Genomic DNA, 6,332 nt, shown 5'->3' with positions numbered 1-6,332 from the left:
GTTTGTGATATATTTGTTACAACAGCCTGAATGGACTGAAACAATATTGGCTTTTAATCTGACTGGGAAGAAAAACCATTGGAGGGATTTGAGCATAAAAGTGACTTGATTTGACTCAGGTACTAATCTAATAATTCTGGGTGCTATGGTAAGAACATGGGCAAGGGTACAGATTGGGAGAATAGTTAGAAATATATGGAAGTAATCCAACTGAGATTTGATAGAGAATTGGACCTGGTGGTAGAGTAGGGCTGGTACCCTTTTACTACCCCACACCTACCACCTCTGGCAACTACTAATTTGTTTTTTGTATCTATAAGCTTGCTTGCTTGTTTGTTTTCTTTTCTTTTTTCTTTTATTGACATATTAAAGATAAGAGAGATCATAAAATATTTGTCTTTCCCTGTCTGACATTTCACTTAGCATAATGCCATCAAGTCCATCCAATGTGGTTGCAAATGGTAAGATTTCTTTCATTTTCATGGCGGAATAATATTCCTGTGTGTGTGTGTACTACAATTTCTGTATTCACCCATCCATTAATGGTCATTTAGATCATTGCCATCCATTGACTATTTAAATAATGCTGCAATAAGCACTGGAATGCACATGTCTTTTCAAGTTAGTGTTTTTGTTTTATTGGATAAATACTCAGAGTGGAATTGCTGGATCATATTGTAGTTCCATTTTTAATTTTTTGAGGAAAATCCATACTGTTCTCTATAGTGGCTGACCAATTTATGCTCCCATCAACAGTGCACAAGGGTTCCCATTTTACTATATCCTAGCCAACTCTCATTATTTTCTTGTCTTTTTAGATCAACCATTCTAACAGATGCCGGGTGATATCTCACGTAGATTTGATTTTAATTTCCCCAGTGATTAATAATGTTGAACATCATTTCATGTTGTTGGCCATGTCCTCATCTTCTATTCAAATATACTATCCATTTTCTTTTTCTTTTTTAAAATTTTTTTCCATTTTCTTTTTTAAAAAAGATTATTTATATATTTACTCATGAGAGACACACACAGAGAGAGAGAGGCAGAAACACAGGCAGAGGGAGAAGCAGGCTTCATGCAGAGAGCCCAATGTGGGACTTGATCCCAGGACCTTGGGATCACAACCTGAGCCAAAGGCAGATGCTCAACCACTGAGCCACGGAGGTGCCCCTCAACTAGTCATTTTCTGTTCAAATTTTTTTTTTTTTTTGCTATGGAGTTATCTGAGTTCTTTATATATTTTGAATATTAGTTCTCAGATTTGTAAATGTTTTCTATTTAGTGGGTCACCTTTTCATTTTGTTGATTTTTTTTTTTTTACCATATAAGCTTTTTTACTTTGATGTAGTTCCACTTGTTTATTTTTGTTTCTTTGCTTCTATTTTTGGTATTAGATTCAAAAAATCATTACCAAGACTTATGTCAAGGAGAATTACCACCTATGTTTTCTTATAGGGGTTTTATAGTTTCGAGTATTATGTTGAAGTCTTTAATTCTTTTTGAGTTAACTTTTGGCTTTGGTGTGAAATGGTCAAATTTTATTATTTTGCAAGGAGCTGTCCAGGTTTTCCAACAGTATTTGTTGAAGATCTTGCTCTTTACCCATTGTATACTCTCAACACCTTTATCATAAATTAATTGGCCATATATGTATGGGTTCATTTCTGGGCTCTATTCTGTTCCATTGATCATGTGTCTGTTTCTATGCCAATATCATACTGTTTTTCTTTTTTTACTTTGTTTAAGGTTTTATTTATTTATTCATTAAAGACAAAGAGAGAGAGGCAGAGACATAGGCAGACGGAGAAGCAGGATCTATGCAGGAAGCCTGATGGGGGACTTGCCAGGGAATTGAGCCAAAGACAGATGTTCAACTGCTAAGCCACCCAGCCATCCCATTGTTTTAATTACTATAGGTTTGTAATATAGTTCAAAATCAGACAGTGTGATGCCTCTAGCTTTGTTCTTCTTTCTCAAGATTGTTTTGACTATTTGGGTTCTTTTCTGATTCCATACAAATTTTTGGATTATTTGTTTTATTTCTGTGGAAAATTCCACTGGAATTTTTATAAGAATTGCATTGAATCTGTAGATTGCTTTGAGTAAGTATGGCCATTATAATAATATTAATTTTTCTAATCTGTGAACATGAAATACATTTCCAATTTTGGAGTCTTCTTCAATTTCTTTCATTACTGTCTTATAGTTTTCAATACACAAACCTTTTACTCCCGTGGTTAAATCTATTCCTAGATATTTTATTCTTTCTGATACAAGCACAAATGGAATTATTTAATTAATTCCCCTTTCTGGTATGTCACTCTTAGTTCTAAAAACTCAACAGATTTTTTTTTGTATTGATTTTATTCTAGGCCATTTTACTAAATTTGTTTATTAGTTCTAGTTTTTGATGGAGTTCTTAGGGTTTGTCATCTGCAAATAATGACAGTTTTGATTCTCCATTCTAATCTGGATGCAATCAATCTATCTACCTATCTGTCATCTATCATCTATCTATCTGATTGATGTGACTAGGACTTTCATTACTATTTAAATAAAAGTGACAAGAGTGTGCATCCTTGTGTTTTTGATCATGTCTTATACTCTGATATCAAAACTAGGCAAGGATACCACAAGACAAAGAAATTACAAGCCAATATCACTGATGAATGTAGATGGAAAAATTCTCAACAAACTGTTTTCAAACCAAATTCAACAGTACATTAAAAGAATCATACACCATGATCAAATGGAACATATTCCAGAAATGCAAGAATGGTTCAACATCCACAAGTCAGTTAATGTGATACACCACATTAACAAAATGAAGAACAAAAATCATTATCATCTCAGTAGATGCAGAGAAAGCATTTGACAAACTTCAACAACCATTTATGATAAAAATGGGTATGGGGAAATGGACCTTAACATAATAAAGGCCATAAATGAGAATTCCACAGCTTATATCATACTCTATGGTGAGAACTATAGTAAATTGCTTGATTGGCAGAGAAAAGCTAGGTTCTAATGAGCAAGTTTCAGGGTTATCCTTAGCTAGGACCATATACTACTTTCAAAAGAACAGAATATATGTATATTGGAGTTTTGTCTTTAGCATAATACGGACATCTGTCTTAACAACTCTCTAAGGTGTTCTAGAATTCAAACTTATAGTTCCTATTTTTTTAAGTCATTTACATTCATTAATTCCCATTTAAACTATGGCTATGTATTTTGTAGGATGATGGCCACAGATTTAATTTTTCTCAGAAACATGTAACATTACTTTTTTTTATGTCTTAGTAAGATAATGAGTTTTTTTTCATCAGGCAGGGAAGGAATATATTTGAAAAATCATAATCACAAATCCTGAAGGAATGTGAAATACCTTAGGAGTTTTTAAGTGGAAAATATTCTTAAAATTCTGTTTGGAAAGATATTTATGTCAAATTTTTACACCAGCATGAAATATTTATACATCTATACACATGAAGTGTGTACATAGTGTATTTATAAAATACATAAACAATGTGTCCTGTAACATGAGTGGTCTTCTGTTGTTCATGGTATCCTGGAGGCAAACTTTAAAGGTGTACCACCCAACCACCAGAGGGACTACGGAACTCACGAAAAGTCAATTGGGTTATGAAACACTCTTTATTCTCAAGGAGACAAAAAACATGAGGAATTTTATTATCGACTATAACCATGACAGTGCTTATATTTTTATTTTTCAGTTTTGAAGTACTAGAGATGTCTGAAGTTTAACTACTATACCTCTTCCCATGGAGAAGTAGCCAAAATTATGCTAGTCAGTTTCTTGGAAAAGAAGGGTACGTCTTAAAGAGCCAGCAAAAGATCTATATGGTGTAAACAGAGGTTTGCAGCAAGGATTAGATTGAGCAAATTCCAGGTTGTACACAGTGTAGAGAAATACTCATTGAACTGAAAAACTTCATTCCTTGAGTATGACATCTTTGAGATAAAAAATTCACAATTGCATTCCAGGTGCTACAGTGACAAATGGAGCAGTCAGGGAGGCTCACCATAGCCTCTGACCAAATAACAAAGCACCAAACTCATTTCACAGATGTTGAAATTATAGAAACAAAGCATTTTTTGTATTCTTTTCACCAAAAATTGTGACAACAAATCAAGTTGCAAAGACATCCTGTATTTCCCCTTTGTTTCTTAATGTGTCATGTGTTCAGTGGACTTATCACTAGAGGAAGTAGAACAAATACACACGGTTCATATCATCTCATAAAAGGGTATTCTTTGAATTTTCAGGAAAAAATCAAAGTGACAGATTTTTTACAATATGTACTAAACCTGGTAGCTGTAATTTCTACTCTAGCTCAGAAAGAGCTGGTGGTGCACCTGCCTGGTCCAAGATATAAAATTAATATCTATAGGCACATCAGCTAATTTTTATAATCAAATACTGTGGTGCTTAATGATTTCTCATCTTCTCAGTCTTATGGAGGGAAGTTCACTTCTCTATAATTTCCCTCAATTCAATCAGTCCTTTTATATTATATTATATTATACTATATTATATTATACTATATTATATTATATATTATATATTATATTATATTACATTATATTATATTGTATTATATATTATATTATATTATATATTATAATATATTTAATATCTGCCCCTGGTAACACTCCATTCCAGGTAGTTTCTGTATTGAAATGTTTCCATTTAGCTGTGTTTAATCAAAACTAACTCTGATGGCCACAGAACAATAGCAGCAGTAGAAATAAGACAGTAACAGAGAGTGTGATATTAGGAAGATACTGTGGTGCCTCTGGGAAGCTGAGGACAGAAATGCTTATCAGGAATAGACTCTAAAGAAGATCTGGAGACCTACTAGACACCCTGGGGTAGATATTTTGGCTTTCAATTATTTCAACTTTTCTTTTGCCACTTGTATCAACTGCCTGTTTTTTTTTTTTTTTCCTTTTCCTTACTTGGCACTCTACAAGGTCATCATCTACAATCATTTACATGTTCAGCTAAAGGTGCCAAGAAGAAAACCATCATCTGTTTCTCACTAATGTTTCCTAACTTTCCAGGAAAGGTCACTAATTTGCTCCTCTTGGGCAAGATTGTCCCACAACGGCCACATTGTCCTAACTTGGTGATCTCTATGACAACTATGTAAGGAGAAACAGTTGAAGTACCTAGAACACTAGTGGTTTTTGGGAGATATGACAATGAACATCTAGAACAACTGGAATGTCACTTAGAATTCAATATATTTGCAACAACTGAGAAATATTTTGAGTCCTTTACCCTGTAATAAGAACATCTTTATCCACTGTATCATTTGACTGCATATGATGAAATGTCCCTAAGCCTAAAGGCTTACAGATTTCTGAGTTTACCCCTACCTGTGAAATTTGAGAGACAAAGAGTGTCAAAAGTTGAACTGTGTCTCCTCCAAAATTCATACATTGAAGTTCTAAAGCCCAGTACCTCAGAATGTTACTGTATTTGGAAATCCACCGTTGAAGATGCAATCAAATGAGATGAGGCTATGATAGTTTTATGTGTCAACTTGCCTGGATTAAGCAATCTCCAGATATCAGGTTAAACATTATTTATGGGGGTGTCTATGAGGGTGTTTCTGGAAGAGAGTAACATTTGAATCAACAGACTAAATAAAGGGCATTGCCATCCCTCATGTGATTGGACATAATCTCATCCACTGAGGGCCTGAATGGGTCAAAAAAGTGAAGGAAAGGAGGATCTTAGTATTCTTCATTCTCAGAGCTTCTGATTTGGACTGGAATTTACATCATTGGCTCTTTGGCTCTCAGACCTTTGATCTATACCATCAGCTTTCCTGTCTACGACTTGCAAACAGCAGATAATCATCTTCCATAATTGCATGATCCAATACCTTAAAATAGCTCTGTCTCTCTCTTTCACTGTACACACACACACACACACACACACACATATCCAAATATGGATATATTTGTCTCCTATTGATACTGTCTCTTGGAATAATCCTGACCAATTCACAGGGCATACTTGAATATGGCCAGCCCCTAACCCAATGTGATTGGTGTTGTTAAAAAAAGAGGTAATCTGGAGACAGACATGCTTTTAGAGCAGATGATGGGAGAAACATAGAGAGAAGACAGCCATCTACAAGTCAAGGAGTAGAGCCTTCCTTCACAAATCTCAGAAGGAATTGGTATTTCCAATATCTTGACCTTGGACTTCTAGCCTCCAGAACTCTGAGACAGTACACTTCTGCGGTCTAAGCACCTACTTTTGTTGTACTTTGTTACAGCAGCCATCCTAA

This window comes from Canis lupus, chromosome 2 (assembly GCF_048164855.1).
Source record: "Canis lupus baileyi chromosome 2, mCanLup2.hap1, whole genome shotgun sequence".
NCBI lineage: Eukaryota > Metazoa > Chordata > Mammalia > Carnivora > Canidae > Canis > Canis lupus.
Note: the sequence above shows the minus strand (reverse complement) of the source record.